At 34.4% G+C, this 27,052-nt stretch overlaps 1 long non-coding RNA gene across 1 annotated transcript; it reads right to left on the bottom strand.

Annotated features, from left to right (window-relative positions):
• Window positions 1-10,168: 10,168 nt before the first annotated feature.
• Window positions 10,169-16,120, bottom strand: LOC123545741 (uncharacterized). The gene is made up of 3 exons (XR_008369786.1): window positions 15,989-16,120; window positions 13,349-13,827; window positions 10,169-13,119 (listed from the first exon to the last, which is right to left on the bottom strand). It is a non-coding gene; the product is annotated as an uncharacterized LOC123545741 (long non-coding RNA).
• Window positions 16,121-27,052: the final 10,932 nt, after the last annotated feature.

Here is a 27,052-nt window from a genome sequence, read left to right as displayed (position 1 = left end):
GAGAAGGCACGAACCTATATAACGCGTCGTCCAATCGGGAAAAAGATACAGTCACAGTGTCCAACCTGTAGCGCCGATCTGCGGTGAGGAGATAGTGACGCGAATTATGAGGTAAATATAATGCAACATGACATTCAATTTAACGGCGGATCCTGTGCATTAGGTCAATAATGTCTGCAATATCTAAAATAATTTCATTGTAGACTTGAATGAAAATAACCTGCTTGCGGGCGATACATGACCATTTCGATTTGGAATAGCTCGTGGGCTGCAAAAAGATTTGATTTCATCTAATGATAAACAAAGTTCAAGACAGCCCCCCCCCTTAAAGTATTCGTTGTGTAGCGCTACTTTGATGGCGTACTTTGAGCTTGCAGTAGCTACAAATTTATAAATGATAAGACTCTGAGTGTACATCAAGTTTTAATGATAAATATTATGTTTTATCTATTTAATAGAACCCATTGAATAGCAGTGACCTTAAAATGAGTATGTAGTGATCACTTTCTCATACAGACTTCTTATTTTTCACGTTAAAACCTTTTTATTTTCTTCAGGCGATTTGGACAGAAATCGTCAAGGAAATTTGACGGAGGGGGAAGGAAGTTAGTTTGAAGCTATCATCATACGATATCTATTACTGCCCTATTTTAAGAATTTGAACAAATTACCAGTACTGTTTTCTTTTAATGTAAAGTAAACATTTCAAAAGACTGACAACGATATGCGAGTGTTCTTTTTATATTAGCACACATATTAACCGGACTAAATTTTAAACATTGAATGTTGTGACGCAATTCCTGTAGGAGATGATCTGGACTGGATGTAAATATTACAAGGACCTCAGCAAAACTGAAATAACTAAAACAGTACAGGCCGTGGGTGGTTTGCCTGTTTTAAGTTTGCAAATTGTTGCTTCTCGCAGTTTTGGTCGTCAAATTTTGGGAGTGAGAATCGTCAAAATTGGAGTTTGCAGAAGAATACTGATGTTTGGAACACATTTCTGTTCTCATGTAAACATATAGAGAAATCACTATTTGTTCTTTGTATCGATGGATACAGAATTGGGTTCAAAATTGGTCGAAAGTTGTTCGAGAAGTTGTGGACACTATTTATTGTCCCCTGAATTGTTTTTGTTCCATTTTCTGGTCACATGTTGCATATTGCTTTGTTAATGTCATAGAACGAGGACAATATTAACATAAACTGCATTGCCTCTTTCAGACAAATTGGACAGAAGAGATATTTGGCATTAATGAACGCAATTTTGTGCCTAATACCTGTACCCTACATCATCCAGATATCGTTTAATTTGATTTTGACTTATTCATAAATTACTTATTGCTTATATTCAAGTTTACTTTAGTTTACATTGCCTGATTATAGTATTTGTCATATGATTTGGATCTTGATTTATTTCTGAATAAGCTTTGCATTCATCCTATTAATATGTAAGATAAAACCTCATTTGTTTGCCTTCTTTTTTCAGATAGAAGATGAAAAAAACGTTTTCCAATGAAATACAAACGAGACGAATAAATTCAAACTTGAATTCAAACAATTCAGTTTGACGACCTTAACAAAATGATGCCAAAAAGAGGCATATCAGGAAGTGGTCGGAATAAACGGTATTGCAACACTTTTTTTCAGATTAGGTCAATAATATAATATTGAATAACCTATTAGAACATGAAAGTCTATCCATTTTAGAGATTCAAATATAATTATCATACACAACATATCATGCAAAAAATTCAGTCCCAAAAGTGGAGATAAATTGATGAATATTCAAACAAGTCAGTCCCAAAATGGGAGATAAATTGTTGTAACAGTCTCAGGAAAAATGTGCAGCCTCGACCGGTATTCAAACCTCGGACCTTCGGCTTACCGTGCCAGCGCTCTACCAATTGAGCTACCGAGGCCACCCGATACGAGAACCGCTACACACCTTCCCTGTTACTGCGAGACATTGGCACTCCTGGCCAGTGTACACCGAATTCAGATGCACACCCAAGCCAAACTTCTTCGCCCCGCATGGGCTCCAAGGGTGAGCATCCCGGACGAGCCCTCAAATGTAACAGTCTCAGGAAAAATGTGCAACCTCGACCGGTATTCGAACCTCGGACCTTCGGCTTACCGTACCAATTGAGCTACCGAGGCCACCCGATACGAGAACCGCTACATTGATGAATATTTCATATACTTCATAACGTTATTCTATCATATTTTAGAATATCAAATTTTCAGAGACTTACATTCCAAAAACGAATGTAACTCTTTATAGAAAATAGAAAAAAATAAATGTAATGTAAGTCAAGTATTCGTTATTAAAACAATTAACCAGATCTATTCCTTTTCAAAGATTTCAATAGCTAGAAAGACACTTGTGCCGTCATATTTATCTACCATGAAGTCTTTGATATAATCACACACACACACACACACACACACACACACACACACACATATATATATATATATATATATATATATATATATATATATATATATATATATATATATACAGAAAAATAACGTTTATACTGAGAAAGGGAACAGGAAAGAAAGTAAATAATATTATCATGTATGAAGAATGCTACAAATGAGTGTCTTTGGCTGGCAGGGACGGACTTCTTTCCTTTCTTATGAATGGGAACAACAGTGGTCATATGGTACATTTTATAGGATCTGGTATTAGCTTATGGGAAACGGTATGGGTATGTAGCATTTATTTTAGCATCTCGTAAAGTTCTGTTGCTAAGTTACATTCAGATTCCTAAGTTAAAGTAATTTACACACTCCATTGGTTCTAATTGTATAAGTTGTCATGGCAGGATATTGGCTTGGGTCTTTGCCTGGAACACTTTCTGAGGTTTGTTCGGTGGAATCTGAGTTAAGGTGATCAGATGATATATGTTGATTTGCCGAATAAAAACTGAACTGACTGAGTTATCAGTGATCCTTTAGTATGTTAGATTTACTTTGGTTGTCACTCATGAGCAGGTCACCTTTATTCTTTTGTGGAGATGCTTCAGTCCATTATATTTTGACCCTGGCTCATAATACATGATCAAGTCCATATATCTTTCATTTGATTTGACACATCTCTTGCATCATTTTGTATCTGTCAATTTCCCTTTCCATTCCGGATGAAAACAAGGCCGTTTTCCAAAATATGAAGACAAATATTTAGCTGTTATTGTATGAAATAAATAAATTTTATTAAATGATGCTACGACTTTTAGCCATCTTTCGCAAAACATTTAACACTTAACATTCTGTTTCACACCCTAAACTTTTCTTTCTTGTTCCTTTTTTTGTAGCTGGAAAACACGTATAACTTATGCAGGTTTTCCTTGTTATTATTTCATTTAATGTGCACGGAAGACCTGGCTTTCGCGACTGGCCTAACAACGAGTGAAAATATAAGAAATGAAATGAAACTAACAAATTTTCTTTACATTTAAGAAATGACATAAAGCAGAACTATGTTTTGACATATCGAAACAATACAGTGAGGTTATAAAGTTGTGAATGTAATTTCTCTAGAGTGAATTGTATATGCAGCATATAACCTATTCGCATTGTTGAGATATGTTAAAATATGTTTCTTCTATATATTATTTATAACATGAAAAGAAAAGAGAGAAAACCTCTACTAGGTTATTTTTCGTAGTAGATCAAATGTAGTAGTGCTGCATGTCACCATATAATTCGTCCACATGATGTCAGATATCCATTTGCATGGATTATTGACTTTTCATGTTAGAATTTATTTATTTATTTTTTTTTTTGAAAATTATTTAACCCAGTTTACTCCGCTACTGCAAATACATTATTGCATTTCTTTTCGGATATAAATGTATTTCACCGTAACATTTCAATAATTAAAAACAAAACAAAATTATTTACTTAAACATCTATAAAACAGTGGGACGATTAAAATGAAGTTGACTATTGAATCACTCTCTGCTTTATCTGTGAAACTTTTTGGGATTCTAACTTGTTATTCCATAGTGATAAAACCGCGTTGGTCTGATTCAGAACATTCTCAACCACCAGAGGTCTGTCATAGTCGTTTAACCAGGAAACCACGACAGACATCTGGTGTGCAAGAATAGACCCAGATACGTTAGATGTGAGATAGCTACCGTTCGAATTATTCAAGGTATACCTTGTTGAAGAAGTACAGAAGTTGAAAAAGTCACGTACAGTTATGTTCTGACGACAAGATCCTTTACAGTGATAAGGCACAACTCCCGTCGGAAAGAAGCGGAAGATGCATCCTAATGACGAATGTGAACTAGACTGATGTCATTCGGCCTAACTCGGTTAGCTTTTCGTAACACGGTACTACTTCCTTGTCTGGGAGTTCTGATGACGACAATCGGTATGGAAAAACTCATTACAAGTGATTTTTGTTTGTTACAGATATGATAAGCAATGCATTTATTTACAATTAATGTTAATCATTAGTTTGATTGAACATTTTTCCAGTCATATATTCAATGAATTAATTAATAAAATGTCTGTCTGTCTATATTTGGAGTCTAACCACAAACAAAAACAGTATCAAGCCTTATTAATGATTACACGATTTTGACAGAGTTTAAGGTCTTTAAAGGTTTTCCTTAAAACTTGCCTTGTAACGTTTGTTGTATAAAACTACATGTCAGTACTAAATACTTTCAGTTTCTGTATTTGTGAATTTAATGTGGACTTAAGAGTCGTGCAAATTATTTGCTAACTTAACTGTGTGTGTTGAATTTTTTCAACACCATTTATATAATCTGAACCAAACATTCCCAAAAAGGAAATTATATAGAATCGGTATAGGTCTATGGGTATTTAATCATAATTTGAATTAAAAGTTTAGAGGTATGAAGTTTACTGGACTACTAGCGCGATACTTTGATGATATGCAGGACGTCCTAATGTGGTTTATACCCGTATAAACGCACAGAAATAGCATTCAGTTCTTTTATTTACATTTTTGTAGTAGCACCTACAAAAATTAGTGGTTTATTTTCCGTGAGTACCAGAAAATCAAAATATATGTCAGTATATCATGTCATTTTGTCGCTTATGCGGGGACCATATGGTTAATAATTCTATGCCAATTTCATGTATATAAAACGTCCATCTTCATGTTGAGCCATTTTTCAAGAATGAGGTGCTACACATTAAAAAAAATATGTCGGGTCTATTCTTATTAAGGAAAAAATATTATTTCACTTACAAATTAAGGTTTAGGCTGGGAAAACATTTGCAGCAATTATGAATTCAAAACAAAGAAAAGGTATTCACATACATCGGTCAGAATTTCTATTACGTCTTTTTATTTGTATGCCCATGAGTAAAGAAAGGTCCTTGTAATATTTAATGTAATCAGTTAGCCAATTTGAAATATTTTAGATCTATCACGTCTCTAAGCAGATATACATTGAATTGCAATGTAATCTTTCGCATGCTGCGGATATCAAACCACTTGAGCTAATATGCTCATAACTCTTGTTTTAACATGAAAAAGAAAACATGCAAATTTTCATAAAAGCGACAACTTTGACGTCATTTTGACATACTATTTGGCGCAGTAGAGGCGCCCCACAATTGATCCACTATTTGATATAAAACAACTTTAAAAATTAAATTATAATAACAGTCCTGTGCTACTCTTAAATGATACTCCTCTCTGAATTGAGTAATAGGCGCATAGTCAAAACTGACTGGAATCTTAATCACTCCAGTTCTACTCGGTTACACGTTAAAGTCACGTCTATCCACTAATATATGGCGCCAAACATGCGCCATCGAATAAAGCTTCCCTATTTTATTCACTTGTTTTCGTCAAAAGACATAGTTAAATCGAAATGAAATATAGCAGGACCACAGTGTAATATGTTTAAACATTCCGAATTGGTTAATCACCGCTCGTAATAATTATTTCACAGGTGTATAGCCTTTTCATATTTTTATATTAATAAAATCTGTAAAAAGATCCTTTGGAAGCATGGAATGCAATCAAGCAAAATAACAACGGACTCGGTTGGATGAGTCTGTTTATGAGAGGTAATGGAAAGTACAACACCTGTCACGACCCTTGCATCAGCTTAACCTTACATCGATATCGATTGCCTGCATTATCCTAAAAGACCAGAAAATATAACTGTTATTAAAATATGGTTTTGCTATATACTATATTTTATTTAAATCAATTCGAATAACAACATGCTGCAGTTTTTGTAACAACCAACATCTACTTGTTGTAAATCAACTAATAATAATAATGATAATACAAATAATTTGAATGAAAACCAATTATAAAAGTGTGTAATAACACAATTTGCCTTTAACATGTTATCATTATCCTAAGAACCATATTTTAACCTAATTTCTGTGGAATCTAAGTTATCTTCTATGAATATTGTCAACAAGATCCGAAGGAAAAGCAGGAATATTTTGGAAGAATAATGTCAATTAATGTTCTTTTAATATAATTTAGAGGTCTTTGATCATTTTAATAGCTTTATTTTACACACACTGGGACTGGTAACAGAACAAAAAGATACTCCATTCATGGACATCTATCTGACAAACATTTAATTTTTCAACAAACGTCTCAAAAAAAGCACGCTTACTGACAATAAGTCTTTAGTTTAGCTTAATACGTTCCAAACGTCTGGGCTCTACTCATTACACGGTCTTACAGTGCAGAACAGTACTTAAGTAGGAATACTGGTGTTACTTGCAAAAGCATTTGGGGATGATATTAGCATACTCCGACTAGCTTGTTATTGCCAAAAGACAAGATGAGTCAGTGTTGGTTCAATTGCAGAGATATACTGATCGTATTTTTCAAGTTGAATCTTGTTACAGGATATACAGATGTTAAAAATGGCACGTATAAAATTACGTTTTTGTATTGAAATCAAATACAGAACAGCAATGTTGTAATTGATACAGCGATAAGTCACAACTTCCGCGAACGATGATTGGTGAAAGATATGGTAAACAATGAAAAATGCTTAGTTTTCTCTATTTTATCTATCTGTTTAAAGAAAATCAATGATTGTAATGATATAGTTATAAAGTTACTGTCACCAGAATTGTGATAGATTAGATGACTACCAATCTCAAGTCGCATGCATTATACGCATGCAATTAAAATTCTAAAAATTTTGATACGTCAGTTTAACACCGTTTTATATATTAATGCAGCGGATTGCATTCCATATAGGTTATTAATTCGCTTCCTTTTCCAAAACATATGGACAATGAAGTTAATTAATAATGCGTTAAATATCGGCTTGGAATATTTAATAGATATTATATGAAAAACAACAAGGTTTATTTAATTAATTGTCGGAAAACATGTGGATATATTGTTTTTTAGACATTGCCTTTTGTTAGCTGTCAGTATTATATAGATACGCTTAACATATTATAATGCAAGCATAAAATTGTTCTCTTTTTCGTTGATATTTTTACTATTACTGTTATGAAATCAAGTATTTTAGATTTGATACTTCTATTTCTTTAATAACTAATCATATTACCGGACTTCTCTCCATAATTCAGCGGAACCATTATGGGAGTAAACTAGGCATAGAGTAAAGGCTTCCAGTGTGTGTAGAGCGGTTCTACCAAAGTGATGCTAATGTAAATGTAGAAAGAATGTACGATGATATTTACGAAAAAAAATAATGTTTTGCGTATTTCTTATTTTCGGGGTGGGTCAGTTATTGTTACTCTGTTGAAATCTCGTATTTGCAATACACATTCCGGAGATATCAACACCATCGGTATGTTATCAAGTACTATATATTTTGTATATAGACCGAATGGAAAAATAAAAGGAAAATATGATGTTTTTGAAAGAGTATGTCTGTATTTCTTTCATGCACATTTGTAGTAGCAATATACATCCTCTGCATGCGGTTACGAAGAAAAAATACATATGTTAAAGTGAGTTTGCAATGTTATCTTTATACATTTTCATTCCGGCTCGGTTGCTTCAATAAGTCGCATATTTCTAGTTATTTTATATACAAAACACTTTACAGTTCATTGACAAATTGAAACACAAAATGGAATCCAAATGATCGTTTTACTATTATGACTTACATTCTAAACATTGAAAAACATACATATACCATAATCTCGTTTTAAAAAGCAAACAGAACTTAAGTATAGGACTATGTGTAAGGACAAATTTCAAGTGTTAATGAATAACTGCGGATGGCCAAACCCCTGATCCCCCTACCCCCACGCACTACCACTTACTCAAATTGAGCAACTTGAATAAATCCTAGACGTCCCAGTGCTAGGATTTATTCTTTATTGCAACTTTGTACGACTGTTCCGGTACTTATCAACGTGCACACTATAATAGAATCAATTTGCTTATAGGGAAAATACCAAAATGGTACAAGGTTATATTCTTCATTTGTTTCATATAAACAATTAAGGTAGTTCTGCACGTTTGGATTGAAATTTTTTCTACAATGTAGAATTTGATTAAACTCTGATTTTTCAAAACTTCAGAATATACCTAGAAAATTCAGCAAATAAAAAGGATAGGAACGTGTGCTTGATTTTTTGATCGACTGATTTGAAAAATTCGGACTTCGCGCAAGTTTTCATAATGGGAGTCTATGGGAAAATAGCAACTTTCATAACATTTTCGCGAATAGAAAATTTTCCACAATGTAGATTTTAATGAAACTTCTCACAATCGTAAATAAACATATGGCGTATAATATAGTGATATAAAATGTATAGGTCCGTGTGCTTATTTCTGCGATATTTGGCCATAATTAAAGCGAACCGCCTATTTGAAGCTGATTTTAAGACATTATTTTGAATTATTTAACGTGTCAGATGTTTAATATCATATTTTAACTTTAGAAAGATAGGGACTGTTACAATCTAATAAATTTATTCACAAGTTGCCTTTAATTCATAAACTGATTTTCATTTCCGTACGCCGAATCCAGGCTTTATTCTACGTTTTCCGGATAAATGACGTTACGCCATCACGTCCGGTTTATCAAACGTGCAGAACTACCTTAAATCTTGACATCTCATTTTCAGTGCTTTACAGGGTTTCAATGATACAAAAACACATATATAGCCATTAAATATAACATGTCTTCTCATCAAAAATGAAAAATATATATATTGAGATCTTAGGTTACATATATTAAAGAAACATTATCTGTCTGAAAAACATCACCATCTGAAAATACTCCCAAGAAATTTGTGATTTAGTGATAACCAGTATACACGTAGACATGGAAATTCACAGTGAAGGTGATCTAGATCTTTTCTCAATACAATAAGCAATACAGCTAAGCCAAAGCTATAACTGTCACATCCTTATCTGACTCATATACAAGATCTCATCAACAACATGGAACTACATTTTGAATTGCAAAAACAGATCATCTAACATCATTTTACATGTTTGGCGAACTTCTCTTTTCGTAACACTGGGGCTCATTGTCCCTGCGCAGTTAGTGGGGACCGATGCGCTATGCTAACTGCCAAATGCTAAATAAGAAGTTGTTAATACTAAATGTCAATAGCTTAATGTTAATGTCACATACTTAATGCTAAATGCTACATACAAAATACTAAATACCGTATACAAAACGCTAAATGTCATAAAAATTCTACATGCAGCCACAGGAAAACAGTGCAGCAATTACAAGGCAGAGACTAAAGCACTCATGAAGGCCGTCTCAGTGGTTGAAAACTCGGCAGAAGAAAGCTCCACAGTCGTCCTTCTCACATATGCACTATCTGTTATGGAAGTTCTGATCAACAATAAAGCTCCGCACTTGCCAGGAGAATGCAGAGCCTGAGTATAACCTGCAAAGTAGCACTTCAGTTGATTACATCCATTGTGGACTTGCAGGCAATGAAGAGGCAGAACAACTGGCTAAGCTAGAAGCTCAGTCAGAACAACCAACAAAACCTGTGAGTTACAAGAAGAAAGTCACCATCATAAAGGCACTAGCGAGACCAAGATAGAGAAAGATACTTTTCATCTCCTTGAACAAGTGATGTTGGCCAGGCTTCGCTCGGGGCACATCAAGCTCAATGCTCAAATGTACAAGAAATACAGACTGGCACCATCGACAACTTGTTCATGTGGTGAGGAAGATCAGACTGCGGAGCATATACTTCGGAGATGTAAAAAGGCATGACCATGAGCGAGCTGCGACTTGGCCGATGGATACCTCAATGCACCAGAAACTGTATGGGGGCATTGAGGATCTGCGGCAAACCAGAAGTTTCGTCAAGGCTACTGGTCTGACAATGTATTTGCGAACGAGAAGATGAAGATAAAAACAAATTCTTTTTGTCAAATGATAAATGGTAATTCTCAAATTATCAATCTTTTTGATCTTTATCTCTTCAACTTATGAATGTAACTTTTACGTATTTTGGAAAAATGTGCTGCCTGTCTAATTTAAAGCAGTAACGTTGCAGATGTTACAGGGACATGGAACCGAAACATTTTGCTGTAAAATGTTTATTATATAATAGACTATGTAACAGAGAAAAATGTTATGAAACGAAGGGCAATGATTATATAACTGATATATTCAGCGCTTTATTTCAATAGAGCAATGAGTATTTTGACATTTGTAGTTTTATCAAAAAGCATTTATCATTGACAATTGCCGTTCGAAAGCCAATATTTGAAGTTGAGCAGTTTGGAAATAGCATTTTTTATTTTTGCATTAACATTTTTGCTGTTACCATTGCGCATTGACCTTCCATAGGCATATCGCATTTGGTATGTTGCATTTTATATAAAGTACATGTGTATTTGGCATTTTGCATTAAGTGATTGGCATTTTAGCATTAAGTATTTGGTGTTTAGCATTAAGTTATTAGCATTTTGCATTAAATAATTGTCATTTAACATTTGGCAATATTCATGGCGCACTGGCCTTCAATACATATCAAATGCCATATGCCATATGCCATATCCTTTATGCTAAATGCCTAAAATTATTGCCAAATGACAAATAATACTCGTCAAATGCTTTAACTTTGTGAGTTAATAATCTGTATCCCTTATACTAATGACTGTTACTTTTAATCACGTGAAACCATATGAAGTTCTATCAACCTGATTTGAAGCAATAACATGTTCTTAGGGTTATGAAATGACATGATCGAAACTTTTCACTCTAAAATATTAAGAAATATTTTTAATAGAGACAAAGTTATGTTACAAAGGCCAATGACTATTTAGGGGATGCATTTATACACTAATATATTCAGCTCTTTCATGAATAAGTACTTAGCAATACGCATTTGGCATTTATTGTTTCGTATTTGCAAGTAACAATTATCATTTATTGTTTGACAATTACAAATGTACCATTTCATAGGCAATATTTGACATTAAGCATATAGCAAATAGCAGTTTGCAATAACTGGTTGTCATTTAGCATTTGGCAGTTAGCATGGCACACCGGCTTTCCAGCCTTCCATGGTACTTAATAAATGTCATTTTGTTTTCAAAACATTTTGCATAAGGTGTTTAGCATCTAGCATTGTTATCTGATATTTAGCAATTGACAAATAACATGGCGTACCAGGTTTCCATATAAGCATGTACGTTAGCATCACTTTGGTAGAACCGTTCTACAAACACTGGAAGTCTTTACTCTAGGCTTAGTTTACTCCCATTATTGTACCGCTAAATTATGGAGAGAAGTCCGGTTATATGATTAATTATTAAAGTGATAGAAGTATGAAATCTAAAATACTTGAATTCTTACAGTAATAGTAAAAATATCAACAACAATACAAACAATTTTATGCATGCATTATATGTTAAGCGTATCTATACAATACTGACAGGTAACAATGTCACAAAAAACAACATAATTTATTCACATGTTTTCCAACAATTAATTTGATAATCATTTTTTTTTCATATTATATATGTTAAATATTCCAAGCCGAGATTCAACGAGTTTTTCCCTAACTTCATTGTTCATGTGTATTGAAAAAGGAAGCGAATGAATAACGTATATGGCATGCAATCCGCTGCATTAATATATGAAATGGTGTTAAATTGACGTATCAAAAATTTTAGAATTTTAATTGCATGCGTATTATACAACATTTTCAAGCAAAAAATCAGCCATAGTTGTAATTAAGTCCAGAAAACATTTTCTGATTAAAAGAGGCACCTTGTTGGTTCACAACTGAATGCACATGCTATTAACTAAAATTGCACGTGCTGACGACAATTAAGAATTTAATAAGATATTTAGAATATAATCACTCCAAACAATAGGCCTTTTATAACTTAATAAAAATATGAAAAAATCAAGTTTCTAATACCATTGCTTTTTGAAATATGACAAAAGAAAGTTTTTTAGTTTCCGCGATTATCAGCTTCTGTAGCGATTTCCATGGTTACGGCACACCGCTAGATTTCTACATCCGATCTTAAAACCTCCATTTGTTGCCGAACTGTATTCTTATATAGGTGAAAAAGTTTTGTATGTTGGGTAAATTAAAATCCTTACGGAGGGCCCATACACACGAAAGCTTCTTCAGATAAATGGTTTACTATGACAGGACAAATAATTCGGATAATAACTATTGCAAACTTATGCAATTCAATGCGTTATACGTTATATCTTTAGAGCTAAATTGTCACCATTAAATGCATAAGTCTTGGGACCAATTTTACTAATTGTACTAAGAATGTTTGACATTTTAATTACCCTGTTACATTCTTAACATTTGGTTTGAAAAGTGAGAAAAAAATAAGTTTGATACAGAAAACAGAAAGAAATAATGATACACAGTGGTTATAATGTAACGGAAATATATAATACAGGTAAATGGTACGCAGCAAAATATAACTCATATTTGCAACCAATTTTTATAGTGGATGTACGGCTGTAATTCTGTCCTTTGCTTCAATTTTCCTCATGGCTTTCTTGTAGAGGCATAAAGCGAGGCAGGTGTTATACAAAAACAGGAGAGCAACTGTTACTGCGACAACGATCCACCACAGTAAAGGAAAGCCTTCTTTTCTTTCTGTTTCATTTTTGGTTACTGTAGTATTCTCTTTTCCTTGAAAAGAAATTGAAAACAGTTTGATTGTTTTAAATATGTATATTTAAAGTAGTACGTACATAAATTTATATTACACTGAGCATTGTAAACTCTAAAATCTTCCGGTAACCTAATATACATTTAGTCTTAACGTTCTCGCTAGGTAGATAAGTATCAGAAAAATGTTTGATTGTTTTGCAAAAGATTAACTTTAGCTTCATATAGTTCGACATTCGTAAAAAGTCACCTTTTGCCGGTGCAAGTGTTGAAGTAGTTGTTACACCTGTCGAAGTGGGACAGCTGCAGTAGTACCTCAGTGACATATCCGGGCAATGGTCTTTTGTTGCATTAAGCGCAATGCATTTGACTCCCATATTGATATCATAGCACAAAATATAAAACTGGCCTTTAAGTCCACGAAGAGTTTTGTTGCCATGAAACGCTTCGCCCTTATCATCTTTGCATTCAAATTTACTGATATTTCCACCGACAGCTACAGGACAGAAGGAATTTCGTGTCTTCAGTGGTACAAACTCTGTGTCCGTTTTATTTGAAAACGATGGGTGGTTGTCATTGATCCACTGAGACCAAGTGTTGCAGTTTCTTCTAGGAACCAAACGAATCATTCTCTTTATGATTTGGTAATGTTGAAGAGTCGTGGAATTAACTCTTTCGACAGGATTTAGTTCTGACGTGGAGTCGACTTTATTCTTTTCACTGGAAATGCTGAAACAGGAGAGAAAAGTTAGTTTTCCGAAAGTAATTTGCTCTTCCGTATTTCGATAAAAGTTTGTTTATAAACAACGAAAAAGGCCGAACCCTTCGAATCTCATGGATGCTTTTTTCCCTTGCTTTTTGAGCGTGTGGTTACAAATGCATTGTCAAGCCGAGGGTCAGACGTTGCAATATATAGACCCAAAGAGACGCTTTCTAAATTAAAGGTGTTTTGGCCGATATAATATATCAGTGTACCCTTCAGTCTCAGGTAATTTGATCATAAGGGCTAGTAACTTTTACAAAAAGATACGCGACATAACTACTCAATTTAAAGAAATACATAGGAATTTAGGAAACGACTAATGACTGGTTTTTAAATATGACATTGACGTTTGTTGAAAGTTTTGAATGTTTGATAACGACAGCTGCATTTGCAAAATACTTTTTACCCAGAAATTATCATTCGAATATATATATTTCAAAATCGTTTACAGTGTACGTAACGTTGAATGACGAGAGGAATAAGGTTATTCACTCTTGATATAGGCAAGACAACTAACTGAAATAAGTAGTTCATATCAATATCGACATATTTATGTCTCTTGGATTTTTGGTTTAGTATAACTAAAAATTATAAAATTGCTCTATCATATTTAATGTATTTGTATTAATGAAAATTAACTGAAACACTGAGATTTGCAATTCAGTAATTATTTCAATATTTATATATGATTGTTACGAACAAAAAATTAATGTTATAAATTATCTAAATGTACCGAATATGTTTAAACATGTTCTACATATACATAGCCGACCAATCAATGACTTTCCATATTAGTCGGAAAATGCCGAATGCATACGAAGAATACGAAATAGAAACGGAAATTACCTATTTACATTACGGGTCTACTACCCTAAAACCACCATTAAGATGGTATTATACATGTTAGCTCTCAATATCATTTCGTGTCCTATTGTTCTGTAGTCTGTTTGACTGTTTCAATGTTTGTGCCTTGCTGACTAAAGCTTTTGTTTGTTCGCTTTAAAAGATATCACATTCAAAACTTACATATGATTTCGCTAGTTGATATGTTACCCTATCCTTATACTTTTATTTATTTATATATGTCTTCTTAATTAAAATGGTTTATGTTTTAGTGGGAGAGGGGGTTAACGTCGCAGACCCCAGATGCTCCTCAGTGCATTATTTCATCACGATCGGGCACCTAGGTAGAACACCGACTTTCCGTAAGCCAGATAGATGGCTTCGTCGCATGAACAATTCAACGACACGAATGAGACTCGAACCAACATCGGTGTGAGACAAGTGATTTAAAGTCAGCGACCTTTACCACTCGGCCACGGAGGCCCCTTTGAAATGGTTTATAGATGTTCGTATACCAAACAGCCTTGTAATAAAAACACAGTTACGTACAAATGAAGTGGAATCAAGTATAAAAGTCTTTTATTTTAATTGTTTCATTCACTATGTCAGATTTTAAATAAGGAGACAATACATTATATGAAAAAAATAGCTAATCAGTTAGCAATGTTGTACACCCTGGGCATTATATCAAAAATGACATGCTACTTATTTGATTTTCAATTTTAAATTGTTATCATTTCTATTGAATAGCAGCATATTTATAAATAAGCCAGTATAATACCTTATAACATAATACATATGTCGTTAAGATTTGCATTTCATAACAAGTAAAGATAGCTTTTCAAGTCTGAGTTGATTTTACATTGCGAAATATGTTCGTATGCGACGTTCGTATGGTTGAAAACATTGAGTGCTTTGCGCTAGATTTTAGACATGTCAGATGGTGCTTAATGCGTTTGCAACCGACTTCAACAATTGAAAACATTTAATTTTTGTAAATGCAAGCTATAGATTTTGTTTGGCATGAATTACAACACAAGATCAACATGCACAGGTGACAACGCTTCAAGTATCACAAAAGAAATCACATTTAATGGATATCAAAATAATTCCGTTGTTGCAGTTACTGAAACTTGTTCTACAGAATATGAGTACTAAATCCAATCAAGACATGTTAGCCAACTGTTCTTGGGAATCTCTGGTGCAGTTATCAACTTAAAACACGTTACGTTGCATTCTGTATATTTATGCTTTTTACAGAATTTATAATTTTAATGAGTTTACCTGAAAACACATCCAGTCACCAAGGCAAGGCAGAGAGCAACGCCTGAAAGTGAACAAATGAACCACAAATGTATATCGCAAACATCGAACTGTTCAGCAAGTGTTTAAAAAATAATTATAAATAAACATGAGAGTCTGTCCTAAAGAAGGAGGTATAAATTTTATACTAAGCACTTCACGTACTAATATATTCTTATATTTCTCCCTTTTTGCCATTTAATTAAACTGTCATTTTAACATTTTAACATTTTAACATATTTTGCAGTACCACATTTGTGCAGATAGCTATGTTTCAAAAGTATCTACTAGCCAAAATGATTTATTTATTTATTTATTTACATTGTTAAAACTATAAATATTCCATATATCTTTTTCATGAACATACAGTGTCGCACTCTTTTGCAAAATTGCCGACATGTAAAATAGAACAAAAATAGTTTGCCAGTTGCAATATATAGAGAGATATTTACATTTTATATGTCCATTACATGGAAAATAACAAAATATCAAAAACTAATCGATACAGTTATTTTTTAATACCTGTATGTAATATCATTTTACATTATTAGCAGATATACACTTACGATGAAATTCTGTTTTATACATCACAAGCAGTATCTCAGATAGAACACTAGTAATTCAAAGATGTCTCTGAATATATTACGAGCGCTCCACCGTGTATGTCTTTTAACTTAGCTAAATCAAATATGATATGTAAACATACCTTTACCAAGGTAACCTAGACACTATTAAAGAATTAGATGTTCCTTCAGTTATTCTGTATAAGGTACTGTTGCCTATGCAGTTTAGTGTCAAGAGTTGTTGATGTCTTATAGATATAGATTAATGACTATGTATGACCGTTTTTATAAAATCCTGTGATCTATTTTTTCTGAAGGATATAGAAAAAATAAAGACATGGGTAATGTGAAGATATAGGTATTGTAAATCTAATAGGTAATATTCTAGGATAAGCTTCGTCGAACATTGTTCAGTCAACATTTCGCTGAGTTGAATTATAACAATAGATCTATACAGGTAATTAAATTTCCAAAACTCCAGTAATTTATTTCGCGATACAATTGGCGAGTTGGTCACTTGCAGATGTAAGCTTAAGAAATTGATGATTCCGCTATGACGCTAATAGATCAAAACAGATAAAAAAAAGTTGTGCTAGCCGCTGTCGTCGTGACGATGTAAACTCGAATCAGACAGAATGCCGGAAAGAAGGATAAAGATTATTAACGCATGACGTAAGAAGACATTTTACTTCAATGGTATAGTTCATTACTTCTATATCAATTTTAAATACCATTTATTCTCAGCAATGGTCTAACTAAAGTCAACACGTCAATCAGCGTTGTGATCTTCAACTTCAAGTTTTTCTAGTTCACTTAACCTATAGATATGCAGCTAGATAAGACCGTTATGTTAAATCTGTTAAGCAGGCATCAAATAAAACGGCATTAAGATTATCTTACAGAGGGATTTTGGTTAATTGCATTTAATCTACCAAGTTTTCCGGAAGGGTCGTTTTAAAACGCATATAACTGCTTATTGTTGCAATTATTCTGTAACTTAGAATATATTTCTGTTGAGAGAGAATATGGTGATGTTGAATTAAAACGCAAAAAAAAACAACACAACGTTTTAGGCTGCTTTTATGCGTTTAATATAATTATTATAAGCTGAGAATTGATCACAGCACTCTATAATAAGTAGGAGCTTCTAAAATGTTTTATGGAACACAAAAGAATACAATCATTGATTTACAAGAATCCATTAAAATCCTTAGCTGAAAGGAGCTTTTCCCATATACTCTTCTTCTTCTTTTTCTTCGTATGCAACTACACTGTCAGACAAGTAGCCTCGATGAAACTTTTGGTTTGTCGCAGATCCTCAATGCCTCCATACAGTTTCTGATGGACTGAGGTATCTAGCTCGCTCCTGGTCATGCCTTTTACATTTCTGAAGTATATGCTCCGTAGTCTGATCTTCCTCACCACATAGACAGGTTGGTGATGATGCAGTCTGTATTTCTTGTACATGTGAGCCTGTTGTACCCTGAACGAAGCCTACCAGCGTAACTTGTTCAGACCGATCAAGGAGATGAAAAGCATATTCTTCTATCCTTGGTCTCGATAGTGCCTTGATGATGGTGACTTTCTTCTTGTAGCTCATAGGTGTATTTGATTGTTCTGACTGAGATCCTAGCTTAGCCAGATGGTCTGCCTCTTCATTGCCTGCAAGTCCACAATGGTATGGAATCCACTGTTCAAAGTGCTACTTTGCAGGTTATACTCAGGCCCTGCATCCTCCTGGCTAGCTGTGGAGCTTTATTGTTGATCAAAGCTTCCATCACAGACAGTGCATCTGTGAGAAAGACGACTTTAATCTTTAAATCTTTAATCATTGAGACGGCCTTCTTGAGTGCTTCAGTCTCCGCCTTGTAATTGCTGCAGTGTTTTCCTGTGGCTGCATGTAGTGTTTTCTCTTTCCAGATGGGTATAGAATGAAAACTCCTGCTCCTCCATCTTTGATGGCGCATGTGGCTGATCCATCTGTATAGACATGAGTCCATGTTTCCGGAGGATAGTCTTCATTGATCATAGCCAGTGTGAGGCTCTTCCGAATACCTTCATACTCTTGTTTCCCGGGGTCAAGATGAGGAACAGCAAGTCTCACAGTCACTGAAGACAGATCATTCGCTACAGGGTTTATAATGTCTTCTCTACCTTGGGAAGTCGTTGGTATGTTCAGTTCAGTTTCGAACTCTCGATTGAGTTTCTTTGCCTCGTGAACGAACCTGCTACGTTTGAGCCGATTGTTGGTGTAACCATCCAACTTGGCTTTCATGTGATGGTCTTGAAAAAACCTGAACTTCTCAGCTTGAAGCCGGACCTTTGCATGTCTCCTGTCTTGTAACGGCTGTGTACCGGTTAGCTTCTCCATAAAGGAGATTGGTGTAGACTTTGTAGCACCTGTCATGATCTGTATTGCTTGGTTTTGAACATTGTCTAGAACCTGTTTGTTATTTCTGGCAGTAACGGTCCAGGCAGTTGAGCTATACTCTAAAAGGGTCTCACTGTTCTTTGATATACTGTCTTGGGTATGCGCTCATTTGTTCTTCACGTTGTTCCAGCAGGTTTACGCATCATGGCAAGCTTCCTACGGGCCTTCTCATCTGCTTTACTAATATGGGGTCTCCAGGTTAGCCGTTTGTCAATGGTCACTCCAAGGTATGTTGCCTCGTCTGCTTCAGTCAGAGAAGTATTTCCCATCTTGATTTTACCCGCCCTCTGTTTTGACGACAGGGAGAATAGTGTGGTGGACGATTTTTCTGCATTGATTGCGACACACCAATCCTCAACCCAAGCTGAAAGCTTGTTGATGGCTTCTTGCATCCTGTATGTAGCTGTTGCACCATAACACCAGGTCGTCAGCGTAAACTGCAGCCTTACCTCCTTTCGGTAGTTTAGACACCAGGTCATTAATGAAAAGCAGGAAGACTGTAGGGGATAAGACTCCGTCTTGTGGGACAACATGACGCAATAGGAACTTCTTACTGCTGGCATGTTCTAAGCTGACTCTTGCTGTCCTGTTGTAGAGGTATGACTTAAACCACCTCAGCATGTGACCTCCTACTCCACTCCTCAACAGTTTAACGAGGAGTCCATCAGTCCAGACCTTGTCGAACGCTCGCTGCAGATCATGCTGTAAGCACGACTTTCTGTTCTTAGAAGGCATCCTCTATCTCTTGCGATAGGTAAGTGGTCTGGTCCTCAGTGGAGCGGAATTGTCCGAAGCCAGCTTGTTGTGTTCCGAGTAGGTTATTAGCCTCCATGTACCACTTCAGACGTGCATTTACAATTCTTTCCATGGTCTTTCCAACACAACTGGTTAGACTGATTGAACGGTAGCTTGCAGTCTCCTTTGAATCATTCCTTTTTTATGGATGGGGATCACGACTGCCTCCTTACATATCTGTGGAAGTAGTCCATGTGTCCAGCTGTAGTTGTAAATTTCCAGGAGTTTGCAAATTGCTGCGGTGCCTAAGTGGGTCAGCATTTCATCTGTGACTCCATCTGGTCCAGGAGACTTCTTTGTCTTCAACTGCCTGAGAGCTGTCTGTAGAAGTTTAAGACTCTGTTTCATGCATTCTGATGTCACTTGACTTGTCTGCCTTTGCCGTTCCCTGTTGATGGGGATGTTGGAAACACCTTTGAATTTCGAGGCAAAAGTATATACTCTAAAGACACTCTCCGGTAGAAAAGTAGTTCATTCGTGGTAATTTCTCCTTCCCCCATGCTATAAAAAGCTAAATGCCTAGCCAAGTTATACGAATATCATTTTTCCAACGGCTCTACTTGTCTGCTACTTTGACTCCCAGGCTTTTGAAAATCCTTCTCAAAAACCGAGCAAATGGGTAAATTAAAATTCGCCTAAAATGGTTAAACTTATAAAAGTCAAAACTTATACTTAAAATGCTTTATGAATACGGCCCCTGGTCTTGTTCGCTTGAATTATTAACTAGATTCAAAAAAGCATAAACAGTAGTCATCCATCCTCTCAAACTGAGCCCAGGAAATGAGCACGAAATGATGGCTTTTAAGTCTTGGCAAAAACTGCAGAAAATATCAGATTCTCTCTAGCAATGGAGGCTGGGGCAGTACCTATTGTAGTTTTATGTAATATAGTACTTGGACCCGAACAGATGCTTATGCAGGTATGGTACATGCTCTTTTCTTGGTGATGTAGCTTTGATTGCTTTCCTTCCATTGTTGTCTGGCTTGCCTGTCGAAGATTTTGATGTGACTAAGTGTTCCTTTATCTGTTCATAGATATGTTGTTGCTGATGTTTTGTTTGGCATAGGTTTCCTATACACCGCCTTCCTCGATGGTTTTGCTGACCTTTGCTTCTTTAAGATTGAAATATCTTTCACAGAGTGAACACCAGGAGAATATGTAAAATACGATGTTCACGAGATTGGTTACTTGCTGCGAATACTATTTCCACCGTCAATCTTAGTGATCGCCATGCATTTCACTTTTCTTAGTAAGGTATTCATAACTTTGGTACTTTCCATGTGAATATATGTGAATGATAAAAAATTTAGAAAAAAAAAACAGTTTGCAAGAATCTATTTCCATTTCAATTTTGGTATCAAAGGGGGCGATAGTTAATGTTCATTCTTCACTACAATATTTATGTCTACAGTAGTCAGTTACGTTTCGTGGTACAATGTAGGAGAATGTTACTTGTTTATAACTAGGCGGGAAAATGGCTATTAATATATATTACATTCGGCTGGACCTAGGAGCACATTTGGTAAATTATTACGTGCAAACGTTCATACATAGTGTCGGTTAATTAGTTATTATGTTATAATGTACATGAAAGGGAGGGACATATGTGAAAGGCATTGTACATTGTTTGGCTCGCTGTGATATCTTGCTAAACTTACATGGCAGGTTTTGAAACATTTATTTATAATATTGGGTAATGAAAATGAAAACATATCCAGTATAATCAAAATAACCACAAACACTTTTCTATATAGAAGTCAAAGTTTGCTAAATCTCTTTTTTGAAAATTCGAATCTCAGCATTAAAACATGACTAAACCGTTTAGGAAAGCCTAACAATATTCAATTTCTTGAGATCACTCATTCCATTTATTACTTACCACATGTTCCATCATAGAAGCACATAGTTTCCTCAGAAATAACAAAGCTTTTCCAGATTCGATTTTCACAGTTTTATGACGAATCAAAGCTACTTTATAACTATTTCATACTTTTATGTGAAGTATTAGTTTTCAAAAGTCTACATGCACGCTAAGTTCTTCAATTTGGCACCTACTTACAACATTTTTTTCGAATCAAAGCGCATGTATCCAGTAAGATATTGTAGATGACAATGTAAAGAATATACAATGTATTTCGAAATGTCCGTGCATATCTCTTTGAGATTTAAACTTCAAAACACCTGTTGATTCAAACTTCAATCCATGTATTCAAATTGTTTTAAATCTGTGCCACGAGTGGATGCAATAACGTGAAGAGTAAAGACAGTTTCATATATGAGAGCCACACTCCTCCAATGCCACACAGTACAACATGTTTTACTAAATAACCATCTGCATGTCACAAATTGACATACGGGCCTTATTTTATCTGTAGTGTAAATGCAGGTATTGCATCATCTTTTTGTAAATTTTTGAGTTATTGAGGTAAATGTCAGATTTCACGCATGAAATACCCCTCATGTTTTTCTGTATTTCATAACTTAAATTTCCATGTAAATTTCATTAAATTCTGTTCAGTAATAAGAAAGTTGATATTTTATAAACTTCAGTAATTTATGTTTTTATCCCCAAAACCACTATAATGGGCCTCAAATTGTCAATTTAAATTCGCGCCAAAGTAGTTAGATTTCCCGGCTATATCGTGAATCCCGTGAAAATGACAATAGTCATAGCTCACGGCTTAGCCGTGAATCCCATGAAATTTAGTATTTGGCGGGACATTATCCTTTAAATAGACTGGACTAGATATGCCTTGCGCACACCACCTTCCGACATTATAGACGAATCTATGTCTGAATTATTTTCTTGCTAGAAATTTATGCTCGATCGAGGTAAGAAATTTATTTGTTAGATTTTTGTATGATTTTTGCATTACGATTTTTTTTGGGTAAATTTTTGTTCATTCTACAGAATTCTGTAACATTTACTTTTCGGCATATGATTTTAGCTAGTTTCGGTATGTCAGGATGATTTATTAAATTTTTCAGACTTTTGTAAATTATTTCGAAAGAGGAATCTAAAATGTTTCATTTATATAAGATGTAAAATTTGTACTGAAATTTGTAACATGATATTTATAAAATACTTTGTTTCAAAAAATTATGTCAAACAGTTCGTTATTATGGAACGCCATTACTGCATTGTATTGTTATGTATAAATTTATATGGCAAGTCTAGTACCATGTATATATTATTGTAATATGAAATTGTGTGACAGTCTATTGCATACACATACAATGTCCGTTTTAGTGTATGGCATTAGATATTATATGGATGCCAACTACATATAACGTTTGATTTACATTGAATTTTGTTAATTTGTAGTTGTAAATAATAGCTGCAGTTTATCATGTCCGTATCTATAATGTTTCATCATATACTTTTCATATCATTTCATACTTTAACTTTAGTCTTTTAAGTAAGTAATCTTTGTAATATGGAAGTAAATAAGTGACGTATTTTAATCATGTGACGTTTGAACTTAGTAGCACATATGTTTTGTATAAGTAGCACGTATTATTTATGGGAGCCTACGGAGGTATGGTGTACCCAAAGGAGCAGTTTTATGCCCTGACTTTTTTGTTTTGCTATGGTGCTTACCATATGTTATATATTTTAGCTTCTTCCGCCAGACGATTTTACCTGGTGATGTCATAACCCGGAAGTACAATGCCCGAGGTTCACTTGTCTTCACTCGCCTGGATGTGATATTCCCAGCGCAGAGCTTTCGTCCCTGGTTGTGCCGTAAACCGCAAAGACGATGATTTTTGTTATCCTCTGAAGTCAGCTCAGGGATGCAATCACCTACCACCATAGGAGCCAATACGGAATCAACGTATTCACGGTTTAAAGGGACTGGATTTTGAGATATGTTTTGTTTGTGCTACTTAAAGTTCACAATTACATTAAAGACCTGTGTCACGTCAGATTAGAATGGACTATAAGAACTTTTGTATCTAGAGATACTGAACTTTTTTTTTTCTTTCTTATCAGTTTTTTTTTTCTTTTCATATCTATTCATTGTTAATAATCATCTTATGTAAATAAATTTGTAAATATTGTAAAGGGTGTTGATTTGTTCTGATGGTTACTGTCGCCGGTACGGCCTTTCCTGTCACACTGCAATATACGTTTCATCCAGGTTAATTCCCAGCCGAGTTCAATGGGGGCTACAAACCCAAAATCATTCACATAGGAAATTGTATTTTTTTTGACAGGTCTTGTATTGAAACTACATAAACGAATATTCTTCTCACCTCATCCTATAAAATTTAATGGAATGATATTTAATGTGATCATATGTTTTGGTGTCATATTGCCTAATTTCAAGATTTCTGCCAATCTTACACTTTGGAATGTTTATAAAAGTTTCATTTCGTTGTCATGCTGCAAAACTTGTAAATTATTCAAATCGACCCCTTCGCTGGCATCCGATATTTACTTAACTCTATACTTACTCACTTTTGCACTAAACACTATAATTCCTAACAGTTTTCTTATAATTTGGCCGTCCACGTATATTGTATTGCTGTTTGATATGAAAGCTACAGAGGTTAGTTGGTATATAAGGAGAAATCATTTGCGGATATTCAAGTTATAGTTATTCTCAAAAAAAAAAAAAAAAAAAACGAAAAATCATTGTAAATAAAATAAAATACCAGAAAAGATGTAAATATTTACAAAAATTTATATACCAATCTCCCCACTATCAGCTAACAAACACTCAAGACAACGTCCACATATATAGGCCCCCTAATGAAAAAAAGTCATAACGATCAAAGCGAAATGAAATACAGCCTACACCTAGCACAATAAAGCAATAAGATGATTAACTAATTTTTAAATATCATTGCTTGTATGCATGTTTTGTGTGAAAGTGAAGAGAGAGCACCGCTGGTTGCTTCGTACATGGCTTTGGCATATTTATTAAAACAACATCTTTCAAAATTCCGCTCAAAATTGGCCCCATTATCATATTTTATTAATTTAACCAAACATTATAAAACCAAAATACATCCACCAACATCCAGGCGTGTTCCACTTTGAATAAAAATCACATACTCAAAAACAATCTTGTGTTATTGTATTCAGGCTTTGGCCTGAAATCAAAATCAGGTCTGAGAATAGAATTTCGACTGATTAGCTCAAACTTTGCGCATATGGTCATCCGCATTAAGTATCAATGTTGAAAATTACATAAACAATAGAGCATGAACAACAAAAAGATTCAGCTTTTTAAAACATAATATAGATAACTACAACTTTTCAATTACTGACTGAGATGGCTAGGAATAATGTGTGTAATTCAATGTAGGGCTAATGGATTAACACTCGGACAATTAAAAACAAGATTTGATTTCTGTCTCCTGACCTGTTTCGTCGGGCCCTTAATGGTGTTTCTCTTGATGCTCTGTCTTCTGCAAAGGTTTGAATACATGCGTTTTTGGTTCTTAATGTTTGCTTTTTATATAATTATGCAGGAGCATTTCTGTGTTTTAAGCCATGGTTTTTTTGGGGGGTTTAGAGATTCCCTGTGGGGATAACTTTTATTTTACACTGTCCCGTGACTTTGGAACATGGGGGGGGAAGAAGGGGTTTGGGTGCGCCCCATCAACGGTTTAAGCACCCAGGGGTATTTTTCCCACTGCCCCTTTCCAAAAGCCGTGCCCTCTGTTTTCCTGTTTTTCTTCGTTTTGTCCTTTTTTTTGCTTGTAGATGACTGGGTTGTTGGTAGTGTGGCCCTCTTCGTGCTTTGACTTTCGCTTAAGAGGGGCTGCGTTTTTGGAACGTGGCATTCCCACTTTTTACCATAAGTTTACTCTAGAAATTGATTTCCGGAGAATATCTTTGTTTAAAAAAAACAGATTGAACAGAAAAGTTCTGGCACTACTTTGCATTATTTGCTGTAAAAGTCTTCTTAAATCAGTGGCTAAAAAAATCTACGACTATCATTAAAATAAGAACGCTCAAATATAAAACGAAACTCATTACCTAGCTGACATAGCATTATTTGGACAGTATGTCCGTCGACAGGAAAAGGCTCTTTCCGCGGCTAACATAATCGGAAAATGCCTGCCATATTATCATCTTTGGAAATTATTGATTTTTTTTTCATATTTTATTTTGTCATTAAAAAAGAAAATGATCATCATTTTGCATTTAAAAAGAAGAATACATTTTCAAAAAAGATTTACCAATTTTCGATTTTTACATGAATTTTTAAAGATAAAAATTGATATCTTTTCATACTTTTCATAAGTTATTTTCTTTTTATTTGCTCAATGAAATATGAAGCAACATTTCAATAATTTCTAGTTATAAACATATGGCAGGCCCTTTCCGATCATGTTAGGCTCTTTCCAGGCATACAGACACTGAAAAGAAAAATGGCGCGAAAAAAAATATTGATATCTTTTCATACTTTTCATAAGTTATTTTCTTTTTTATTTGCTCAATGAAATATGAAGCAACATTTCAATAATTTCTAGTTATGAACATATGGCAGGCCCTTTCCGATCATGTTAGGCTCTTTCCAGGCATATACAGACACTAAAAAGAAAAATGGCGCGAAAAAAATGGTAGTCGCATAATGGCGGATACAAATAGTCTTCAGTTTTTTTGCTCTGTAGAGCTATTTTCCCTTTCTTTGCAATTTTTGGCTAAAATCACATGACAGATCTATACTTGACATGTAGGTAGCATTTTCATAATGAAATAACAACATTACAAAAATTTTCATGGAAACGTAGATCATACACCACCAGTATAATTTGGGGTCTCATTTTTTAGCTGATTTTGCAGTTTGTGTGTTTGACTGAAATTATTTTTCTTGCATCAAACATGATCCCCACTTTTCTTTTGATTTTTAGTTAGTACTGACAATATTCTTCGAGAAAATGTAGGTTATAGAAATTTAAAATGGGTCCTGATGTGTGCTGCGGTCATTGGAATTAAGTTAATTTTATATAGAATAAAGAACAACAACTATTTAGTGTGTTATAACCTTCAACGGAAAGGGCCCCGCTTTCCGGCATCTAGTCAAAACATTTTAGGACATAAATATCCAATTCTCGAATTAATGATTTATAAAAACGTCCTTTTTCAATAGAAAATTTACAGTTACCATATCTAAAATGTTCTGTGCCACCGTAAAAATGTCAAAGAGGTGTGGCAAGAGCCTTTGATAAAAGTTTGAGAAATATTATTTAGAGGTCTGTTATCGAGAGCGAAATATTTTACAAATAAATTATGTTACG

The sequence above is a fragment of the Mercenaria mercenaria genome, chromosome 1, assembly GCF_021730395.1.
Source record: "Mercenaria mercenaria strain notata chromosome 1, MADL_Memer_1, whole genome shotgun sequence".
NCBI classification, from domain to species: Eukaryota; Metazoa; Mollusca; class Bivalvia; order Venerida; family Veneridae; genus Mercenaria; species Mercenaria mercenaria.
Note: the sequence above shows the minus strand (reverse complement) of the source record. Positions and strands in the feature narration are given on the sequence as shown.